This window comes from Macrotis lagotis, chromosome 1 (assembly GCF_037893015.1).
Source record: "Macrotis lagotis isolate mMagLag1 chromosome 1, bilby.v1.9.chrom.fasta, whole genome shotgun sequence".
Taxonomy (NCBI): Eukaryota; Metazoa; Chordata; class Mammalia; order Peramelemorphia; family Peramelidae; genus Macrotis; species Macrotis lagotis.
Window position 1 is genome coordinate 737,865,500 of NC_133658.1, and position 25,217 is coordinate 737,890,716.

General features: G+C 36.1%; 1 pseudogene; it reads left to right on the plus strand.

Annotated features, from left to right (window-relative positions):
* The first annotated feature begins 16,230 nt into the window (after positions 1 to 16,230).
* On the plus strand, positions 16,231 to 16,692 carry LOC141523836 (acyl carrier protein, mitochondrial pseudogene; annotated as a pseudogene).
* The last annotated feature ends 8,525 nt before the right edge of the window (positions 16,693 to 25,217 follow it).

The window sequence follows — 25,217 nt, forward strand, 5'->3', positions numbered from 1 at the left end:
GATATGGACTCAGGTGTGCGTGGCTCCAGGGCTGGTGCTTCATCCATTGCACCACCTGGCCATACCTACAATTATTACTATTATTTTTTTTTATTTTAATTTTTTTTCTCTCCCCTTTACTTTTTTCACCCAAGCAAGTCTATCTATATTCATGGGGGGAGGGGTATTTTGTTTACTTGTAAACAAGAATATTTTATTAATATTAAAAAAATTTGTACAAAATGAGAATAAAATTTTTTTTAAAAAGAAGAGCTTTCTTTGATTATTGGAGGCAAAGTGCATTAAGTTCTTGATTTGTTTTAATTAATTAATTTATTATTCTAACTACCTGAGAAGATAATTATCAACATTCATTGTTTTTTAGGTTTTTGCAAGGCAAAGGGGGTTAAGTGGCTTGCCCAAGGCCACACAGCTAGGTAATTATTAAGTGTCTGAGACTGGATTTGAACCCAGGTACTCCTGACACCAGGGCCAGTGCTTTATCCTATGCCACCTAGCCACCCCCAACATTCATTTTTAATAAGATTTTGAGTTCCACATTTTTCTCCCTTCCTACCCTCCCTGCCATATCCCACTTATATCAGGTGATTTGATATAGGTGATGTACGTATAACTATATTAGTTATGCCATGAAAAATGAATCAGAAAAAAGGGGGAAAAAACCATGAGAGATCAAAAATACCTCAAACCATAAAGCATAAAACTAATTTTTGAAACAGAAGATATTATGCTGTGGTCTGCATTCAGACCTCATTTGTTTCTTTTCCTCTGGTTGTGGGTAATATTTTCCATTACAAGTTCTTTAGAATTGTTGTTGATTATTGTAATGTTGAGTAGAATAAATCCATCACAACTAATCATCATATAATGTGGCCAATAAAGTATGTAATGCTTCCTAGTGCTGCTCACTTCACTTCCCAGCAGTTCATGCAAGTCTTTCCAGAATTTTCTGAAGTCTGGCCAGTCACAATTTTTTTAAGAATTGTCTATCATACCACAATTTGCTCAACAATTTCCCAATTGATGGACATCCCCTCAATTTCCAATTCATTGCCACTACAAAGAGTGCTGCTATAAATATTTTTGTACATGTGGGTCTTTCCCCCTTTTTATGATCAATTTAAGATATAGCTGGAATAGTGGAATTGCTGGATCAAAGGTTATATGCATAGGCTTATAATGCTTTTTTCATAGTTTTAATTGCTCTCCCAAATGATTAGATTAGGTTACAACTCCACCAACAAATGCATAATAAATGTCTCAATTTTACCACATCCCCAGCAACACTGATCATTTTCTTTTTTGTTGCATTGACCAATATGCTAGCTGTTAGGTGGTTCCTCAGAATTATTTTAATTTACATTTTTCTAATCAATAATGATTTGAAACTTTTTATATGCCCTATTGATAGCTTTAATTTCTTCATGTGAAAACTGCCTGTTCGTATCCTTTGACCATCTATCGAATGGGGAATGATTGGTATTTTTATAAATTTGAATCATTACTCTAAATATTAAAGAAATGAATCCTTTATCAGAAATACTAGTTCTAAAAATTATTTCCCAAATTGTTGCTCCCCTTTCCATAGATCTGCCAGATAAACTATTCCTTGTTTTCCCAACTGATTTTAGGTATCATCTTTTATGTCTAAGCCTATGCTCATTTAGACATTATCTTGCTATGGAATGTGAAATGGTGGTCTTTGACAAGTTTCAGCTAAACAGTTTCTTGGTTTTCCCAGGAGTTTTTGTTCAAAAATGAATTCTTATCCCAGAAGCTGGAGTCTTTGGGTTTATCAAGCAGTAGATTTCAAAAGTCATTTATTACTGTTTCTTTTGTACCTAATTTATTCCATTGATCCACCACTCTGCTTCTTAGCCAGTAACAAACAGTTTTGATGGCTGCTGTTTTGTAATATAATTTTATATCTAATATGGCTAGATCACCTTCTTTTGCATTTTTCATTAATTCCCTTGATATACTTGTCCTTTTCTTTCTTCAGATGAATATTGTTACTATTTTTTCTAGCTCAATTAAATAATTTTTTGATATTTTAACTTCTATGGCATTGAGAACATAATTTAATTTAGGTACAATGATCATTTTCATTATATTAGTGTCGCATACCCATAAACAATTGACATTTGTCCAATTATTTATATCTTATTTTATTTGTGAGAAAAGTGTTTTGTAATTGTTTTCTTATAGTTTCTAGGTATGTCTTGGCAGGTAGACTTACAGGTATTTAGTGTTATCTGCAATTACTTTTTTTCTAAGGCAGTGGAGTTAAGTGACTTGCCCAAGGACACACAGCTAAGAAAGTATCAAGTATCAAGATTGGATTTGATCTCAGGTCATCCTGCCTCCAGGGATGATGTTCTATTCACTGTCCCATAACCCCCTGCAGTTACTTTAAATTGAATTTCTTTTTCTATCTCTTGTTGCTCTGCTTTGTTGGTAATATATAAAAATACTGATGACTTATATGATTATATTTTATATCTTGAAGTTTTGCTAAAGTTGTCAATGGCTTCAAGAACTTTTTTAAATGGATTTTTTATAACTCTCTAAGTATCCATCATATCATCAGCAAAGAGTGAGCTTTGTTTTTTCTTTGTTTATTCTAATTCCTTCAATTTTTTTCTGCTTTTATTGATGAAGTTAATATTGATTTTTTATTTTAAATAGTATTTTATTTTTCCCCAATTATTTGTTAAAATTATTTTACCTTTTTGTGCATTTTATTTTATTTTATTTTATGTTTTTGTCAGTTACATGCTAAATCAAGTTTCAAAATTCATTTTTAAAATCTTGAGCTCTGAATTCTCTCCCTTCCTCCCACTCCAGTCTTCCTCATTGAGAAGGAATTTATTAAAATATGTAGTCATGTAAAACATTATCACAATAGTCATGTTGTAATAGTAAACATAACCCTCTCCCCAAAAAAGAAATCTCAAGAAAAATAAAGTAAAAAATATGCTTCAAGCTGTATTCATACATCATCAGCACTGTCTTTTTGATGGATAGTATTCTTTAAAAGTCCTTCTGAGTTCTCTCTGGTCACAGCATTACTAAGAAAAGTTAAATCATTCAAGCTGATTATCCTACAAATTTGCTGTTACTTTGTATATGGTATATTTTCTCTTACATCTGCAAGCTTTTTTCTGAGAGCATCCTCCTCATTATTTTTTATAAGACAAAAGAATTTCATCTTAATCACATATCAAAATTTGTTCAGTCATTCCCCGACGAACATCCCCTCAGTTTCTAGTTCCTTGACAGAAGAAAAAAGGTCCTATAAATATGTCCTTTTCCTTCCTGTTTTTATCTTTTCTGAGAGTAACATTGCTAGGTCAGAGGGTAGAAATGGTTTTATAGCCCTTTGACCATAGTTCTGAATTGCTTATAGAAGTGTTGAATCCTTTCACAGCTCCTCCAAAAGTGCATTAATATCTCATTTTTGCTACATCCCCTCCAACATTTGCCATCTTCTCTTTCTGTCCTATTAGTCAGTCCAATAATTGTAAGGTAGTACCTCAGAAGTGTTCAAACCCACATTTTTCCTCTCAATAATAAGTTAGTCATTTCTTTTAAATGATATAATATCATTATTTATAACATCATTTGAAAACTTTTCATATATTTTGATCACTTATCAGGTGAAAATAATTTAGTTTTTATATATTTGACTCAGTTCTCTGTGTTTGAGAAATGAGATCTTTATCAGAGAAAATTGCTTCAATATTTTCTCCTCATAGTTGCTATTGCTAACTCTATTTATTTCTGTCTTATTCCCTTCACCCTCATTTATTCTATTCTTTCTCTCCTTCCACCCACTGCTTCCTCAAAAGTATGTTGATATTAATATCCCCTCCAATATTCTTCCCTCTCTTCTATCACCCACCCCCAACCCTTTCCTTTCCTCTCCCACTTTCCTCTAGGGTAAGATAGAGTTCTATACTCAATTGACTGTGTATATTATTCCCTCTTTGAGCCAATTCCAATAAGAATCACTCCCCATCAATGATGGCCCTTCTTTCACTCCACTGCAATTTTTTTTTCTTGCTTCTTTTATGTGAAATAACCTGCCCCATTCTACTGCCCCCTTTTCCTTTCTCCCAGTACATTTTTCCCTCAGCCATTAACTCCATTTTAAAATATATTATCCATTCAAATTCATCTCCTACCTATGCCTTGGCTATATGTGCTCCTTCTAATTGCTCTAATGAATGAAAAATTTCATTTGAGTTGTCAGTATCAGTTAGCAGGTCAACATCAATAAATCCCTTATGACTTGCCTTTCCTATTCATCTTTTTACACTTCACTTGAATCTTGTATTTGAAGATGAAATTTTCTGTTTTGTTCTGAATGTTTCATCAGGAAAATTTGAAAGCCCCTTATTTCCTTGACTGTCCAGCTTTTACCCTAAAAGAGTATGTTCAATTTTGCTGGGTAACTTGATCTTTGGTTATAATTCAAGCACTTTTTATTTTTGGAAAATTATATTTCAATCCTTTGACCCCTTATGTAAAAGTTGAGAGTCTTGTATTAACCTGACTGTGAGCTCTTCCACAGATTGAATCTAATTCATATTTTTCTCTTTTCTTTAATATTTATTCTCATTTTGTACAAATAATGTTTTTATACATTAATTTTATTATTTAAGAGTAAACAATATACCCCCCCCAAAAAATATAGACTTGCTTGAGTATAAAGTAAAAGGGAGAGAAAAAATTAAAATTAAAAAAATAATAGTAGGTATGGCCAGGTTGCACAGTGGATGGAGCACCAGCCCTGGAACCAGGAGCACCCGAGCCCAAATCTGGCCCCATACACCCAACAATCACCCATCCATGTGACATGCAAGCCATGCCAACCCCACTGCCTTGCAAAAACCAAAAAAAGAATAAAAGACACAAAATAAAATAAAATACTAAGAATAGTAGGGGTGGCTGGGTGGCAGACAGAGCACTGGCCCTTGAGCCAGGAACATCCATGTCCAAACCTGGCCTCAGATATCCAACAATCACCCTGTTATGCGTCCCCAGGCAGGCCACCCAGCCACATCTGCCATGCACCCCCCAAAAAAATAATAATAATAAAACATGTACTTCAGTCTGTATTCCAACACCACCAACTCTGTTGTAGGTGGATCACATTCTTTATGATAAATCCATCACAAAAGTTACTTCCATATTTTTCCACCTTTGCCATTGCTGATTGCAACTCCCTCTTTTTGCATTTCTCTACTACCATGAAATATATTGTCTCTCTCCTTTCACTCTGACTCTGCTGTAGGGTAGCTGAGTGGCACAGCAGACAGATCCCCAGCTCTGGGACCAAGAGGCACCGAGCCCCCATACCACCCCTTAGGCCCAGCATCCACCTGGCCCTATGGTCCTGGACAGGCCATCCAATCCCAGCCCCTTGCAAGAAGTTAAAAATAAAGTGTGTTATATCTGACCACTCTCTCACCCATGGCCCATCCTTTCCTCCATCATTCACATCCTCACCACTTCCCGCTGTCCTCCACCTCTCCTTCTTACTCCAGATGTCTATACCCCATTGAGTATATATGCTGTTTCCTCTTCTAGACACCTCTGATGAGAGCGAAGATTCCCTCATTCCCCCTTGCCTTCCCCCCTTCCATATCATTACAATAGTTCATTGTAATAAAGAAAAATCTTATTATATGAAATACCTTGCCCTATTCCCCTTCTCCTTTTTCTTTCTCCCATTAAATTTCCCTTTTTTTCTATTGACTCCATTTTACACCATATTTTATCTTCAAATTCAGCTTTCTCCTGTGCTTCATCTATAAAATATCCTTCTACCTGCTCTGTTAATTGAGAAGGTTCATATGAGTATTATCAGTGTCATTTTTCTATACAGGAATACATGCAGTTCATCATCATTAAGTCCCTCATATTTTCCCCTTCTCCAATCTCTATGCTTCACCTGAGTCCTGTACTTGAAGATCAAACCTTCTGTTCAGCTCTGTCCATTCCAACAGGAACATTTGAAATTCTCCTGGTTCATCAAAAGTCCATCTTTTTCCCTGGAAGAGGACATTCAGTTTTTCTGGGTAGTTGATTTTCAGTTGCATTCTAAGCTCTTTTGCCTTCTGGTATATTATATTCCAAGTCCTACAAGATTTTAATGTAGTTGCTGCTAAGCCATGTGAGATCCTGATTGCAGCTCCACTGTATTTGAATTGTGTCCTTCTGGCTGCTTGTAATATTTTCTCTTTGACTTGGGAGTTCTGGAACTTGGCTACAATATTACTGTGGGTTGTTTTTTTGGGATCTCTTTCTCGGAGAGATCAGTGGATTCTCTCGATTTTTATTTTTCCCTCTGATTCTAGGATATCAGGGAAATTTTCCTGTAGTAATTCTTTGAAAATGATGTCAAGGCTCTTTTCCTGATCATGACTTTCAGGTATTGTAATAATTTTTAAATTATTTTTCCTAAATCTGTTTTCCATGTCAGTTGTTTTTTCAATAAGACGATTCACATTTTCTTCTAATTGTTCATTCTTTTGGTTTTGAAGTATTGAGTCCTGGTTTCTCATAAATTCATCAATCTCCCTGAGTTCTCTTCTTTGTCTGAAGGATTTGTTTTCCTCAGAGAGCTTTCTTATCTCTTTTTCTATCTGGCCAATTCTGCTTTTTAAAGCATTCTTCTCCTCAATAACTTTTTTGAACTGTTTTATCCATTTGACCTAAGCTGGTTTTTAGCATGCTATTTTCTTCAGCATTTTTTTGCATTTCCTTGACTAAGCTGCTGACTTCATTTTCATGTTTTTTCTACATCTCTCTCCTTTCTTTTCCCAGTTTTTCTTCCAACTCCCTCATTTGATTTTCAAAGTCTTTTTTGAGCTCTGTGATAGCCTGAGCCCAATTTCTGTTTTTCTTGGAGTCTTTAGATGCAGGAGCTTGTGCTTCCTCATCTTCAGACTGAGTATTTTGTTCCTTTTTGGGCTCATTTGCAAAATATTTCTCAATAGTCTTCCTTTTGTTTCTCTCCTTGCTCATTTTCCCAGTCTGGGCCTGGTTTGGGGGTGCTTTCTGAGCTTTTGGGGCACTCCCACAAGGGTCTCAGTGTGTGAGGCTCTGTCCTCCCTCCTGGTCTGTGAATGATCATAAGTGCCCCCCTCTGCCATGGGGCCGAGTTGGGGGGGGTGCTGCTGTTCTATGGGGGGGCCTAGACTGTGATCAGGATCTGAATGTGGTCAGAGCCCCAGAGTACTGTTCCAGGGGCAGAGGACTGAGTTCAGCAGTCTCTCTCTCTTCATTCCCCTCCCTCAGCACAATGGGCTCATGCCCTGGAGGCTATGCTTACTGGCTCAGCCTGCTTCTGTTTCCTGGATCAGGGCTGGGGAAAGACCATGGTGCTTGCTGTATGCCCTGAGGGCTGGGCTCCAAGTGCTTGCTCTGGCAGAGGTCCCCTGCTGTTCCCCCACTTTGTGCCCGGTGGTGCTCCCTGAAGTGCAGTTCAGGAGACTTCCCTGCTGCTGTGAGCCCCAGCTCCCAGCTCTCTGGGGCTGCCTCCGGGAGGCTGAAGAAGTTCTTTTCGCTCTGGCCACCCCTCTGGAGGGCCGCCCCTCCAACCTCGGGGAGCAGAGCCTTTCTGCTCTTTTCCAGGTTACCTTGAGTAGGAGAACTGCCTCATTGGGTCCCTTTGTGGGTTCTGTCTCTCGAAAGTTTAGTTAGAGTCCTTAGCTTATGAGTTTTATCAGAGAGCTCCTAAGACTTGATCCCTTCATGTAGCCATCTTGGCTCCGCCTGAGAAAGCTCTTCTTATTTAAAGTTAGAAAAAGTCTTTTTTGAGCTCTGTGATAGCCTGAGCCCAATTTCTGTTTTTCTTGGAGTCATTAGATGCAGGAGCTTGTGTTTCCTCATCTTCAGACTGAGTATTTTGATCCTTCTTGGGCTCATATGCAAAATATTTCTCAATGGTTTTCCTCTTGTTTCTCTTCTTGCTCATTTTCCCAGCCTGAGCCTGGTTTTGGGGGTGCTTCTTGAGCTTTTGGGACACTCCCACAAGGATCTCAGTTTGTGAGGTTCTGTCCTCCCTCCTGGTTTGTGAACGACCACAAGGGCCACCCTCTGCCATGGGGCTGAGGTGGAGGGGGAGCCCTTCTGTTCTACTGGGGGGGCCTAGACTGAGATCAGGATATGAATGTGGTCAGATCTCCAGCATCCTGTCCCAGGGACAGAGGACAGAGCCCTAAGCTTTGTACCCATGCCCTGGGGGCTCCTGCTTATTGGCTTCTGTTTACTGTTCCTGGATCTGGATTGCTGTAGTCATGCTGCTTGCTGTGTTCCATGAGGGCTGGGCTTCACATGCTTGCTCTGGCAGAGGTCCCCCCACTCTTCCCGAAGTTGTGCCGGGTGCTCCCCAGGGGGTAAATCAGGAAACTCCCTTGCTCCTGTGAGCCGGGCTCCCAGCACCCTGGGACTGCCTCCAGGAGGCTGAAGTTCTTTCCTTCTGGCGGGCTACCCCTCTGGTGGGCTGCCTGTCCAACCCAAGCAGGAGAGCCTTTCTGCTCTTTTTCCAGGTTACCTTGAGTAGGAGAACTGCCTCACTGGGTCCTTCTTGGGTTATGTCTCTCGAAAATTTAGTTAGAGTCCTTACTTTATAAGTGAGAGAGTGCCTTAGAGACGATACTCTCTTGTCACCATCTTGGCTCAGCCCCCCCATTCATATTTTTCTGAGAGACTTTAGATGTAGAAGCTTTAACTTTGTTATCTTTTGGGTGGGTATTTTGATCTTACATATGATCATTGTAACTGTCTCTAGTCCCATTTTTTTTCTTTCTGTTGTTTCCCCAGTCTGTCACTTGATTTTAACTCTTTGTTAAGCTGGTGCTCCTCTTCCAAGGTGTAGGATGCATTGTCCCAAGGTTTTGAGGATTTTTTGCACATGTTTTCAGGGATACTTCTAGGGGTCTGCAAGCTTTCTATTCTTCCAAGGTCTTATGAGAAGTTATGACTATTCTTCTTGCTGTGTTCTGGTCTTTGGATGACCAGAACTATTCCTTTATTCCCTGGAATTGTGAAGAAGACATCTGCTCTGCTATTAACAGAAGCTCCTATTGTACTTTTCCTCCTCTTCCTGAGACTGGGTTCCAGACTGTGATCTAGATATATAAGTAAAGCAAGAGAATTGAGGTGGAGCCAAGATGGAGGCATGAGAACCAGCTTTTTCAGGAGCACTCTGCAAAATATTACAAAAACCTTGAAATTATGACTCTAACTAAATTTTCAAGACAGAGCCCATAGAAAATTTTCCAGTCCAAGGTGATATGGAAGATGGTGGGAAGACTCTGTTGGGGTTGGAGGAGGCGGCAGTGCAGCCAGGGTCACCTCAAAGAAGAAAAAGAGCTCCAGGCTTCTGAGAACAGCCTGAAGGGTACCTGGATCCTTGGGCTGGCTCCTGCAGTAGATGCATTTTCCTGACCTGCCTACCCAGGGAACACCAAGCACAATTTGAAAAATTAGTAGGGAAATCTCTTCATCACATCCCAGATCCCAGGAAACAGAAGCAGGCCCACAGAGCCACCCAGCAGGGAGTTGCCTGGCAGCTGCTTTCAAAGAGCTCCAGTCAGGAAGGTAAGGGGGTGGAGAGAGACTGTTGAGTCTTCCCTCTGTCCCTAGGATAGGATAATTTTGCTTTGTCCACATTCAGACCTTGGTCCCAGTCTGTAAGTCTGTACTACCATACTGCCATAATGGAGCAGATACCCACCTCACAACTCCAGAGCAAAGGGGTGTGCTTGTGGTCATCAACAAACCAAATCATAGACCAGGAAAGCAATCAAAGCTTCTCATAAGATTTTTTAAGGAACTGAGGTCTTTGTGGAGGTAACCCAATAATACTTAAAAACTTGGGAACCATCTTAAAACCAGAGCAAGGTTAAGGAAATGAGTAAACAGAAATAAAGGAAGCTGACCACAGACAATTACCTTAGTCCCATGGAGGATCAAAACACACACTCAGAAGATGACAAAGTCTAAGATTCTGCATCTAAAGTCTCTAAGAAAATTAACGGTTGGATTCAGGCTATGACAAAGCTCAAAAAAGAGTTTGAAAATGAAGTAATGGAGGTAGAGGGAAAAATTGGGAAGAGAAATGAGAGATACATGAAAAATAAGTCAGCAGCTTAGTCAAGGAGATTCATAAAATGCTGAAGAAGGCAACATGTTAAAAAATAATTTATGTCAAATGGAAAAAGCAGTCCAAAATGTTAATAAGGAGAATACCTTTAAAAGTAGAACTGGATAAATGGAAGAGGAGATAAGAAAACGTTCAGAAGAAAAGAACTCCTTCAAATGAAGAATAGAGCAAAAGGAAGACTTTTCAAGGAATCAAGAAACAATAAAACAAAACCAAAAGACTGTAAAACTAGAAGAAAACTTGAAATTGAGAAAACAAATGACTTGGAAAACAGATCCGGGAGAGATGATTTTACCTTGACTTAATTTTTAAAGAATTTTTATGGGAAAAGCATAAGTAAATTTCCCTTTTTCTCATCTAAGCCAATCTGATAGTTGTGATAGTTGTTTTAATTTGAATTTATCTAATCAATAATTATTTGGAGCATTTTTCATATGATTGTATATAGCTTTAATTTCTTAATTTGAAAACTGTCTGTTTAAATCCTTTGACCATTTATCAATTGGGGAATGACTTGTAATCTCATTCATTACACATAATTCTTTTTATATTTTAAACCTTTATCAGAAGTCCTAGTTATGAAGATTGTTTCTCAGCTTTCTGCTTTCCTTGTCATTTTGGCAGGCTTGATTTTATTAGTGCAAACACTTTTTAATTTAATATAGTCAAAGTCATTCCTTTTGCAGTTTGTCTTGTACTCTATTTCTTGTTTGTTCATAATTTTTCACCTTAACATAGACTGATAGAGTATTTCTTGGTTTACTAATTTATCTATGGTGTCTCCCTTTAGGTGTAAATTGTACCCATTTTAACCTTATTTTGGTATAGGGTGTAAGATGTGGGTCTATAACTAGTTTTTACCATACTGTTTTCCATATCTGCCAACAATTTTTGTCAATAATGAATTCTTATCCCAGAACTAACATCTCCTTCTACTTGCTCTATTAAACAAGAAGGTTCATTTTGGTATCATCAGTTTCATTTTTCTATTCAGGAATAAATGTAGTCCATCATCATTAAGTCTCTCATATTTTACCCTTCTCCTCCACCCTCTGTGCTACACCCGAGTCCTGTATTTGAAGATCAAACTTTCTGTTTAGCTCTGGCCATTTTAACAGGAACATTTGAAATTCCCTGGTTCATTGAAAGTCCATCTTTTTCCCGGAAGAGTACATTCAGTTTTGCTGGGTGGTTGATTCTTGATTGTGTTCCAAGCTTTTGCCTTCTGGAATATTATATTCCAAGCCATATGAGCCTTTAATGTAGTTGCTGCTAAGTCCTGTGTTATCCTGACTGCAGCTCCACAATATTTGAATTGTGTACTTCTGGGTGCTTGCAATATTTTCTCCTTGACTTGGGAGTTGTGAAACTTGGCCATAATATTCCTGGGGGTTGCTTATTTTGGATCTCTTTCTGGGGAGATTGGTAGATTATTTCAATTTCTATTTTTGTCCTCTGCTTCTAGGATATCTGGGCAATTTTCTTGTAGGATTTCTTTAAAAAATGATGTCAAGTTTCTTTTCCTGATCATGACTTTCAGGTATCCCAATAATTTTTAAATTGTCTTTTCTGAATCTGTTTTCCAGATCAGTTGTTTTTTTTTCAATGAGATGTTTCACGTTTTCTTCTAATTTTTCATTCTTTTGGTTTTGAAGTATTGTGTCTTGACTTCTCATAAAGTCAGCAGCTTCCTTTAGTTTCTTTCTACTTCTGAAGGATTTGTTTTCCTCAGAGAGCTTTCTTATCTCTTTTCCCATCTGGCCAGTTCTGCTTTTTATAGCATTCTTCTCCTCAATAACTTTTTGAACTCTTTTATCCTTTTGACCTATTCTGGGTTTTAATAAGTTATTTTTCTCCAGCATTTTTTTTTGGATCTCCTAGACTAAGCTGCTGACTTCTTCATGTTTTTTCCTGCATCTCTCATTTCTTTTCCCAATTTTTCTTCTATCTCCCTCACTTGATTTTTCAACATGATTTTTGAGCTCTGTCATAGCCTGAGGCCAATTTCCATTTTTCTTGCAGTCTTTAGATACAGGAATTTGTACTTCCTCATTTTAGACTGAATATTTTGATCCTTCTTGGAATCATAGACAATGTATTTTTCAATGGTGTTTCTCTTTTTTCTCTTTTTACTCATTTCGCCAGCCTGTGCCTGGTCTTGGGGTGCTTCCTGAGCTTTTGAGTATTATTGGGACACCTCCCCACAAGGATCTCAGTGTGAAGCTCTGTCTTCCCTCTTGGTCTATGAATAACCACAAGCACATCCCTCTGCCATGGGGCTGAGGTGGGGCTCTCTGCTTTTATATGGGGGGGCCTAGATTTTGATCAGGATCTGAATGTGGTCAGAGCCCGAGAGTCCTTTTTCCAGGTACAGAGGACAAATTTCAGAAGTCTCTCTCCACTCCCCTCCCTTTGATAAGTTGAGCATTCAAGGCTGAGTTGCCTGGGGGCTCCTGCTTACCAGCTCTGCCTACTTCCATTTCCTGGATCTGGGCTACTGCTGCCAAACTGCTTGCTGAGAGCCCTGAGGGCTGGGTTTCATGCTCTAACTCTGGCAGAGCCCCCCCCCCCATCTTTCAAGTTGTCCCAAGTGCTCTCTGGGGTGTAGATCAGGAAATTCTCCCCACTGCTGTGAGCCAGGGCTCCCAGGCACCCTGGGGCTGCCTCCAGGAGGCTGAAGTTCCTTCACTCTGGCACCCACCCCTCTAACCTCATGGAGTGGAACCTTTTCACAATTTTCCAGGTTACCTTGGGCTGGAGAACTGCCTTACTGGATCCCTCTGTGGGTTCTGTCTCTCAAAAATTTAGTTATTTTATGTGTTTTCAAATATTAAGAGAGAGAGAGAGAGAGAGAGAGAGAGAGAGAGAGAGAGAGAGCACTTAATAGATTCTTTTCTCCTGTCCCCATCTTGGCTCTGCCTAAAGTTAACATTTCTAACACAATATTGAGTAATAGTCCTTCTAATGGGCATTCTTTTTTCACTTCTGATCTTATTGGGAATACTTCCAGCTAATCAACATAACATGTAATAGTTACTGATGGAGTTAGATAGATACTTTATATCATTGTAAGTAAAGTTGCATTGATTCCCTTGTTCTTTGTATTTTTTAATAGAAATGTGTATTATATTTTGCCAAAAGCTTTTTCAGTATCTATTGAGGAACATATGATTAGTTTTTCTAGTTTTGTTATTGATATGGACAATTTTGCTCATGGTTTTCTTAATATTGAACCAATCCCATATTCTTGATACAAGTCCTATCTGATGATAAGTGTCTTATTCTAATGATAAGATGCTATGATTGCTTTGTTAATATTTTTGAAAATTTTTGCAACAATATTCATTAGGGAAATTGTTTGATAATTTTTTTTTCTCTGTATTGATTCTTCCTGATTTCAGTATCAACATCATATTGATTTCATAGAAATAATTTGGCAGAAATCCTTCTTTGTCCATCTTTTCAAATAGTTTGTATAGAAATGCAATCAATTGTGATTTAACTGTTGAATAAAATTCACTTGTAAATGCATCCAACCCTGGAAATGTTTCCTTACCATTGATGGCTTGTTCAATTTTTCTTCTGAAATGGGGGGTAATTTAAGTACTTAATTCAGTTAATCTTGGCAATTTTTTTGATAAATATTCATCCATTTCATTCAGATAGTCAAATTTTGACCATATCTCTGTATCAAAAGCAATTATGCTTTTTTGGAGTCTTTCATTTTCTTTACATAATCATTGTCACATTTATTCCTCATCTCTTTCTGGGAAAAAGTTGTTTTGAAGAATTTTGAAATATTTAGCTGCATTTTATTGTTCTTTTTATTTACATTAATGTATTTTTCATGGTTGTGCTTACTTTATTTTTCTACTTACTCCACTCTCCATTCTTTGAAACATGTCTATTTCTTAGGGTGGAATAATATCTTATTACATTTATATCCAGCACTTTTAAAAATCATTCCCCAGCCATTGAACCTCCCTGTCTTTTCAGTTATCTGCTGCTACAAAGAGTGCTACAATGATACTTTTATAGATATAGGACTTTCTTACCTATCTTTCATCTCCATGATGTATTCTCTTCCTTTATGTGATTTTGAATTTTTTTGTCTAGAATTGTACAATTAAATAACTTTACAGATTTCACTTTATATTAATTTTCCTGTCCTCTAGGCCCATTTTCTCCTGCCACAACTTGCAATTTCTCTCTTGTTATATTCTAAAGATCTACACTTTACACAGAGAGAGTAGAAATGAATGAGGGATAACAAATAAAATCAATTAATGTATATAAGAATAAAGAATAAAGAAACATGGGGAAGTGGAGTGGGTTGGGAAAAGAAGAAAAGAGGGCTAGAATAAAAGTTTGAAGTCAAGGAAGAACTTTTTTGAGAATGAAGGAGTTATGAGTACATTCAAAGATAAAGAGATTGAATATTGTGTAAAAGTTAAAGATTCTAGGTAGAAAAATGATAATTTTGTTAGTCTTAATTTCCACTTCATAAATTATTTATGTAATAATTTATTTTAGAAGCTACTCTTCTAATACACTGCTAAGGCATCAAAGAATATTTGTCATCCAAATTTCTTGGATCAAAATTTCTTGCTGTTCCATACAAATAAGTGGAGGGGAGTTGATAGTCATTGGAAAAAAAATTAAGTTCTGATGACAAGATCTTGTTTTACCTAAAATTTTATTGAATTTTCAAAGTTGTCAAATATTTTCAAGCTTTGAGTATATGCTACGTATATAACAGAATTCTTATCATATCAAGCTGGGATAAAATTTAAAAAGTTCTTTATGCTACCTATTTTAGAGATTTGAAAATTGAGTTCCAGAGAGGAGAAGTAATGTACCTCACAGTAAATTAGCAACATAGAGAGCTGACTCAGTGGATAGAGTGCTGGACATGGAGTTAAAAAGATATGAGTTTGTATCTAATCTCAGAAACTAACTGTGTGACCTTTGGCAAATTCCTTTACACAGTTTCTTCATATGTAAAATGATAATAATAGTACCTGCTAGAGTTGTTGTGAGGCAATATTTTTAAAGTGCTTAACATAATGCCTCACATATGGTAAATGCTCAACAAGTTCCTATTTACTTTTTCTCTTCTTGATTACCATTTCAAGAATATGAACATAAAAAAATTGGGCTCAGGCATTTCAGTGAAAACTTGAATCTTTATTTCTTTTTTTGTTTTTTTTTTACTTCTGCTGACATGATTTTTATGTCATTGAAATCCAGAGAAGTTCTACCTCCTTCCAGTGAAGTTGGGACCTCAGAAAATTGCAATTGAAAGTAAGCACAAATCATTTTTAACAATATATTTGTGAACATGTTTGTGAGTCTAGCCCTGAAAGAATGCTTCTTATCTTTGAAAAACATTCTCAATATTCCTCTGATCATCTCTTCTAATGACACAACATCAGCCTGTAATGTAAAACATTTTCACTATTATTGATTCAGAAATAACATCTTACATCAAGATCTTTTCTATAGTTGCTAGACTGGGGAAATGAGTAAACAGGAACAAAAGGGAACCTGACCTTTGACAATTACTTTGGTCCCATGGAAGACCAAACCACAAAATAAGAAGATGAGAAAGTCAAAGCTTCTGCATCTAAAGACACTAAGAAATATTGAAGTTGGGCTCAGGCTATGACAGAGATTGAAAAAAGATTTTTGAAAATCAAGTAAGGGAGATAGAACACAAATTGGGAAGAGAAGTGAGAGATACTGGAAAATCTTGAAAATGAAGTCACAGTAGCTTAGTCAAAGAGATCCAGAAAATGATGAAGAAAATAGCATGTTCAAAACCAGTTTAGGTCAAATGGATATTACAGGTCAAAAAGTTATTGGGGAGAAGAATGCTTTTAAAAGCAGAAAAGACCTGATGGAAAAGGAGATAAGAAAGCTCTATGACAAAAACAAATCTGTCAGATTTAGAATGGAGCTAAAGGAAGTTGATAACTTTGTGAGAAATCAAGACACAATAATTCAACACCAAAAGAATGAAAAATTAGAAGAAAATGTGAAATATCCTCCCCGCCTGTGTCCGCCGCCTGCCCTCAGCCTCGGCGCCACCCTCCCACCTCTGGGCCCCCACTCTCACCTTGCTTCGGCCCCTGAGGTCATCCCGTACAGGGCAGCAGGACGGAGGGGGTGGGCATGGTGGCAGGCCTGGCCCCCTGTGCACACACAGGTTTCAGGAATATCCCTACAGTTGAGCTGCCGATATAGTGACATGCCCCCTCTGACACTGGAGAGCATTAAGGACCGTGTCCTCTATGTCTTGAAACTATATGATAAGATTGACCCAGAAAAGCTTTCAGTATCTTCCCATTTCATGAAAGACCTGGGCTTGGATAGTTTGGACCAAGTAGAAATTATAATGGCCATGGAAGATTGAATTTGGGTTTGAAATTCCTGGCAAAGATGATGAAAAGTTAATGTGTCCACAAGAGATTGTAGATTACATTGCAGATAGGAAAGATGTGTACCAATAAAGTAATTTTTTTTTTAAATCAAAGAACTCAGATGGTCCCAGCCAGTGTCTGAATGTGAGAACACATTAAGAGACCATTGCTGCTTTTGTTGGGTTATTTCTGTTGGAACTATATATTTAATTCTCTCAATATGTGTTGACCTTTAAAAATAAAAATATAAAATAAAAAAAAATGTTAAATATCTCAATGAAAAAAAAAACTCATGTGGAAAAGCGAATCTAGGAAAGATAATTTCAAAATTATTGGGCAACCTGAAACTCATGGTCAGGAAAAGATCCTTGACTTCAATTTTAAAGACTTTCTACAGGAAAATTGCCCTGATATCCTAGAAGCAGAGGGAATAATAGAAATTGAGAGAATCCACCAACCTGCCCCAGAAATAGATATTAAAAACTCAACCCCCAGGAATATTATAGCCAAGATCCAGAACTCCCAAGTCAAAGAAAAAATATTACAAGCAGCCAGAAGGACACAATTCAAATATTGTTTAGCTGCAGTCAGGATCACACAGGACTTAGCAACAACTACATTAAAAGTTCATAGGGCTTGGAATATAATATTCCAGAAGGCAAAAAAGCTTGGAATGCAACTGAGAATCAACTACCCAACAAAACTGAACATCCTCTTCCAGGGGAAAAGATGGACTTTCAATGAACCAGGGGAATTTTAAATGTTCCTGTTGAAATGACCAGAGCTGAACAGAAAGTTTGATCTTCAAATATAGGACTCAGGTGAAGCATAGAGAAAGTGGACTAGAAGGGTAAATTATGAGGGACTTAATAATGATGAACTGTGTGTATTCCTGTATGTGAAGATTATACTGATAATACTCATATGAACCTTCTCATTTAATAGAGCAGGTAGAAGGAGCTTTTATAGATGAGGCAGAGGAGAGAGCTTAATTTGAAGATATAATGTATTGTAAAAATGGAATCAGTGGGTGAAAAGGGAAATGTACTGGGAGTAAGAGAAAAGGAGAGGTAGAAAATGCTAAGATATTTCATATAAAAATATTTCATGTAGCTTTTGCAATGGTATGGAAGCGGGGAAGGTGAAAGGGACTGAGGGAGCCTTCATTCTCATCAGAAATGGCTAAGAAGGGAAACAGCATATACATTCAATAGGGTATAGATATCCAAAAGAAAAAGGAGAGAAGGGGGTCAGGGGGGAGGAGGATATGGGACATAGAGGAGAGGGTAGATCAGATATAATAACATTTTCTTTTTTAGTTTTTTGCAAGGTGCTGGGATTGGGTGGTCTGTCTGGAACCATGGGCTGAATGGTTGCTGGGTCTCGGGTGGGATATGGGCTTGGGGTCTCTTGGCTCCATGGCTGGTGCTCTGTCTGCTCTGCCACTCAGCTGTCCCACAGCACATTTTTGAAGAGGGAGAGAATGAAAGGAGGAAGAAAATATTATAGATGGTAGTGGGGAGGAATGGATGGAGGAAATTACAATCAGCAATTGCACCTGCAAAAAAAAATATGGAAGTAACTTCTATGATGATCTTATGATAAAGAAAGTGATCCACCCAAGACAAAGCTGATAGTATCAGAACACAGAATGAAATACATTTTTTCTCTTTTAGTTTATTTCTCATGAGGTTTTATATTTTTTGTTGGGAGGGTGGTATTATGTTTACTCTTAAACAAGAATACTTTAGTGTATAAATAAACTAAATTAAATTAAAAAAAGAAACAGTTCTTACAAGACTTTCCAGGCTTTTCTGAACTCCTGTCCCTGATGATTTTTTAAATTTTATTTTATTTTCCCAATTATATGCAAAGGTAGTTCTCAACATTCATCCTTTAGTATGTTAATGAGTTCCACATTTTTCTACCACCCTCCCTTCCCTCCTCCCTCTCCACAGAAGCAAACAATCTCAAAAAGTTGTACATCAACAATATTGTTGAATATATTTCTATATTAGTCATGTTGTGAAAGAGGAATTAGTAAAAAGGGGGGAAAACATGAGAAAGAATGAAAAACATAATCCATTCACATTTATAGTAATGATTACTAACTCTGTATTTCTCTCCATGCTATTTTCTCCCATTTATACTTTTCTTTTTTCTTTCCCCTTATCCTTCCACACCAGTTTTACTTGTGATTAATGCCTCTTGATTAAAGTTTCTTACTACCAGTCCTATTCCCTCTCCTTCTTCCTTTCCCCTTTTATTTTAAAAAATTTTTAATTTAACTTTACTTTTACTTTCACCCTCTCTTTTGCCAGTCTCTTCTTCCTCTTTCTCCCCCCCCCTCCCAACCTCCATTTCCCTATAGGGTAGGAAAAAATTTAAATCTAATTAGGAATGTATGTTATTACCTCTTTTGGTCAAATTTGTTGAGAGTAAGATTTACTCAATGCTCATAAACTCCCTTCATTCTCTCTACTTTAATAGGTCTTTGAGTCTCTTCATGTGGTGTTATTTATACTCTCCTGCTTCACCTTCTAGGATAAATCTTTTCATGTCTTGATTGTTTTAAACCTGTTACAAAGTCTATCAGTATATCCTCCTTTCATCTGTTCTGATAGAAGTATAGTTCTGAAGAGCTGACTAATTTTCAAGGGTTGTTTAATTTTCAAGCAACTTTACCACACAGTCCCTTCATACACACAGCCTCTTTCCAAGTATAATCCCCTCAACTGTTCCTCTAGAAATATAATTTTCAAGAGCGAAAAGCAACATCAAATTATAATCGAATTATTCCAAACCCACTTTCCAAGTACCCTCCAAAGAAATATTCTTGAGCCAAAGTACCATGTACAGCAAAATCACTCAAAAGGTAAAAGTTTGATCACATCACAGTCAATTTAAAAATACAGCTTTTGTCCTAATATGTTTCCTTCATTTGTCCTAAGTGAAATTTATTTTGTAAGACTTAACCACCATCTTCCTCCCTTCTGTTTATCTTTTTTACATATCACTTGAGTCTTGTATATGAAGATGAAATTTTCTGTTCATTTCTATTATTTTTATAAGGTAAATTTTAAAGTCCTCTATTTTGTTGAAAGATGTTTTTCCCACTGAAATAGTATGCAGAATTGTGCAAGAAAGTTGATTTTTTCATATTCCAAGCTCCTTTGCCCTTTGGAATTCTTTCCAATTCTTTAATGTTGCAGTTGATAAGCCCTGTAAAACCCTAACTTGATTCCTTGTTATTTAAATTGCTTTTGTTTTGGCTGCTTTCAGTATATTCTCCTTTAGCTGAGAATTCTGAAATTTGGCTACAATACTTCTTGGAGTTTTTATTTTGGGATCTCTTTCTGGGGCTGATTAATGAATTCTTTTAGTGACTATGTTATCTTTTTATTCTAGGATATCAGGATATCAAGTTTTCCATGATTGTTTCCCACATGATATTGTCCAAGCTCTTTTTCTGATCATGGCTTTCAGGTAGACCAATAATTTGCAAATTATCTATTTTTGGTCATTTTTTTCTAAGAGATACTTTGCATTTTCTTCTGTTTTTTTATCCTTTTGCTTTTGATGATGGCATTTCTACATCTCACAAGAGTCATTCATTTCCTTTTGCTTAATGCTAGTTTTTAAAGTTATATTTTCTTCAAATTGGTCAATTTCATTTTCCAGCTGGTCAAAATTACTTTTAAAATTTTTGTTTTCTTCAGTTGATTTTATTATAAATCAGAGGAAGAAGAGCCAAGATGATTGAGTAAGGACAGAAACTCACCTGAGTTCTCAACCAAACCATTTCAAATACCTTTAAATAATGGCTTTATCCAAATTCTGGAATGAAAAAACCTACAATAAAACTGAGTGAAACAAACTTACAGCCCAAGACAACTTGGAAGATTGGTAGGAAGATTGCTGCACTGGTGTGAGACAAGAGCATGGAGTCAAAGGATCTGTCCCACAGCAAACTGGCCCCAGCTGTCCAGGAATGGGAAGCTCAGTGACTGGGTCAATGGTGGTGGTGGTTTCCAGACCTTTCAGTCCAGAAACTGCTAAAGACAAATTGGAGAGTCAACTGTAAAACTTTGCCACACCAGAGTGAGAGAGGAGCACAACCCAGCAGACCTCAGACCTCAGGAGTCCTGAATCATCAGGGGCAGCTGCTTCCAGAAGTCTCAACTCAGGACTGGTAAGGAGTTCAGTTGGAGATTTCAGGAGTTTCTTTGCTTTCATTGAGGCAGGGATCATGTTCCTTTGTCCATATTTGGCTCACATTCTGGGATCCTAGTCACAGAAAATGAAGGAGCAGTACCACAACAGAGCTTACTGACCAAAGGATCAGGGATTCTCTTCACAGTTCCAGGATAGAAAGAAGTTCTTGCTTACCCATAGACCAGAATACAGACAAGAACAGTCATAAAAACCTCTCACAAAAACTTGGAAGAACTGAAAACTTACAAATCCCTAGAAGTATTTCTGAAAACATATGCAAAACCCCACAAAAGTTTGTGATAATGCATTCTCCATCATGGAAGTAGAGCTTCTCTTTCAGAAAGAATTAAACTCAAGTCATAGGCTGGGGGAAATAAGCAACAGAAGAAAATAATGTGATTTGAGACAATTACAATGGTCCTATGGAAGATCAAAATGCACACTCAGGAGAAGATAACAAAGTCAAAGCTTTTGCATCCAAATCCTCCAAGAAAAATAGAAATTGGGCTCAGGTTATAGAAGAATTCAAATAGGAATTAGAAAATCAAGTAAAGGAAGTAGAGAAAAAATTTGAAAGCAGTTTGGCAGTTTGGTGAAGGAGATACTAAAAAAAATGAAATCAATATCATCTTAAAAATCAGACTGGGCCAAATGGGAAAAAAGGTTCAAAAAGCCAAATGAGGAGAAGAATGCCTTAAAAAGCAGAACTGACAAAGCGGAAAAAATGAGATTAAAAAAGTTCACTAAAGAAAATAATTTCTTAACATAAAGAATGAAGCAAAAGGAAATTGATAAATTTGTAAGAAATCAAGAAATAATAAAACAAAACTAAAAGAATGAAAATCTAGAAGAAAATTGAAAACAGATCCAAATGAGATTTTTTAAAATTATTGAATTAGTACAAAAACCATGACCAAAAAAGAGCCTAGACATCATTTTTCAAGAAATTATCCAGGAAAACTGCTGTGAAATATTAGAAACATAGGATAAAATAGAACTTACTCAACATCTCAGCAGCTTTCTAGCACTCTAAACCTTATTCTCCAAATTGGTGATGGGACCTTTAATGCTAGTAGAGTTGCCACATGACATTAGCTGCACTATAACTAAAAGCCTATTGCTGGCTTCTCAACTCTCCCAACAACACTGGGCTAGGCTCCCCTTTTCCTATGCAACCAACCTTTTTCTGAAGTTCCTCCAAGATATCTCACTGAAATATTGTTTCACTGCTTTTTTTGGTGAGTTCTCTTGCTTTAGGATCTGTTCAGAGGATACATTAAAAGTTGATTTTGGAAAAGGTTGTGAAGACTTCTAGCTTTGTACTATCATCTTGGCTCTGCCTTGAAAATGCCCCTAGACACTGCATTATTATCATCATCTCAAAGATCAGATTTTGTCATGTATTTTAATTCTGTGCCAAAAATCAAGAATATTTGATGGTGATGATGATAACTAGCATAATGTACCTCTAAAACTTGCACAGTTTGACATATTTCATATATTTGAGCTATTACTATAGGCAACAAAAGGTCAGATTTTGATAATATTCCAATTCAAGACCATGTAGAGGATCAAAAAGATCTGTTATGGAACATGAAGTTATGCAGATGAAACATCAATGGTGGGATTAGATAGTAGTAACAGAAGTAATAGCAAATTCAAGAGATCTCAAGCCAGAGATGGTAGTTCTATCACCTATACTTTCTTATGTAATAGTACAAGGGCAAGTGAAGAGGAAGTGGTAATCATGAGGAGCAACATTGATTGTAATTCTAAGTGATCAGAGCTCTCTGGATAAGGAAGAGTACAGACATAGAGGTCAGTGACGAAACTAAACTTTCTTCAGTTCACACCATTTTGGAAGCTGTACAAACTCTCAATTACCTGAAAATTTTGGTGCAAAAAAAGTCTGAAGTCTGAGACAATATCCCTAAAACTCCATGCCTGCAACAGATCTTAAATTAGCATAAAGTTGAAAATCAAGAAAACAGATGTGGAAAAAAAAAATGAACAAATTAAACAAAAATGAAACTTGCCATTAAAATTTTCTATGATGGCATGGAAAATTAAGATGAAAACTCGGAAGTTAATAAAAGCAAATTTAAGCAAAAATTACCGCCAAATTTGAATTAAACACAAACCAACAAGAATTCTTGTAAGACCTAGAAAATTATTTCCAAAATCAAATTACACAAAACAGAAAAAAATTATATAAACAATTAATAGGTTGGTAAAACCACTTAAAATAGATTTGATCAAATGGAAAAAATATTAAAAATCATTTATGAAAATAACTCTTAAAAATAGAAGTGGACATATGGAAAAAGTAGTACAATATCAAACTAAAGAAACTAATTCCTAAAAAAATTAGAACTGGGTAAGTGAAAGCTAATGACTCCATGGAACATGAAGAAATAATAAGGCAAAATAAAAAATGCATTAAAATTTCAAAATGTGAAATATATAATTTGGAAATAAACCACCATGGAAAATAAATTTAGAGAAGGTAATTTAAGAATTTCTCAGCTGTCTAAATAATCATGGTGAAAGAAATAGCCTAGATATCATGTTTCAAGAAATTATCAAGGAAAAAACTGCCCTGAAATCCTAGAATCAAAAGGTAAAATAGAAAGTAAAAGCATCTACTAATCACCTCCAGAAAGAGATTCAAGAATATTATGGCCAAAAACAACCAAAAATAAAACACTGAAATACCATGGAATCACAGTAAGGGGTCACACAAGATTTAGTAACCACCATCTTAAAGAAGCAGAGGTTTGGAATATCATTCAAAAGTATTGCAACAAAGAATAATCTATTCAAAAACCTAAGTAAAATTCTTCAATGAAAAAAATGGATATGAATGGAACACATGTTTTTTTTTGTGATGAAAAAACAGTTGAAATAGAAAACTTGACTTTCAAATACTATAGTCAAGAAAAACATAAAAAGGGAGGAATAAAAGAGAAATCATAATGGGTTCATCTTTCTATATGGAAAGATGATACATGCAACTTCTAAAAACTTTATTTTAATCAGAATTATAACTCTATATAGAAAGGTGGCTCAAGAGTGAGTTGATTATAGTTGAGAAATGCAAAATGTGTATAGATGAATGAAATTGCTTAGCAGAAGGGAGAAGAATGGGGAAAATTATATATATATATATATATATATATATATATATATATATATATATATATATATGTAAAGATATATTAAGGAAGGTGGCCAAGCATTTCTAGATTTTAAACAGTAGTACAAAGTTTTAACTGTAAAAACAATCTGATACTGGTAAGAAATAGAGTGATGGATTAGTGGAATATATCAGGTACACAAAAACAGTCATAAATAATCTAGTGACTAAAAAACCCAAAGATTAAAGAACTCACCATGTGCCACAAATTACTGTAAAAACCAAAAAATACTTTGTCAGAAATTAGACATAGACCATCTCATATTGTAAATCATGATAAGTTCAAAATGGATAAATATTTAAGATATAAAGAATGACATGATAAGCAAATTAATGAGACCATGGAAAAAGAAACTGTTCTATGGAAAAGGGAAGATTTTTATGACCAAGCAAGAGTTAGAGGATTACAGTTAGTAAAATAGGCAATTTTCATTACCTGAAACTAAAAAAACTTTTGCACAACACAAAACTGAGTTTTTCTAATAAAGTTCTCATTTCTCAAATATATAAAGAACTCAGTCAAATCTATATGATTAGCATCCATTCCTCAGTTGATAAACAGTCAAAGGATATGAACAAGCAGTATTCAGAAGAAGAAATTAAAGTTATCAACAGTTACATGAAAAAATTCTCTAAATCACTACTGAATAGAGAAATAAACATTAAAACAATTGTTAGATTTCACCTTGCAACTATCAGATCAGTTGATGACAGAAAAGGCAATTGGTAGATGCAAAATGGGATGTGAACAACTGGAACACTAATTTCACTGATGGTGGAGTTATGGACTAGGCCAACCATTTTGAAGTAAGACCAGAGGGTTATAAAACTATACATAATCTTTGAACCAGCAATACAACTAAAAAGTCTATATTCTAAAGAGATCAAAGTACAAAAATATTTATAATAATTCTTTTTGGGTTGACAAATAACTGGAAATCAAAAAGATTGCTAATGGGTCTCTCAGAATCCAAGTCAGTTGTTTATCCATTGCATTGCACTCACTCATTAATGAGCTATTATTATAAGAAGATAAATGAGTAATTAAAAACAATAAAAACACTCAATGTTGCAACTATGTAATGATATACCTTTTTGTCCAAGAGCATGTGACATATAATTGGGATGACAAAAGCATTTAATTTTTGCAACCAAACAAGGAAAGGAATTATTTGGATGATTTTTAAGTTTTATTATTTCCCAC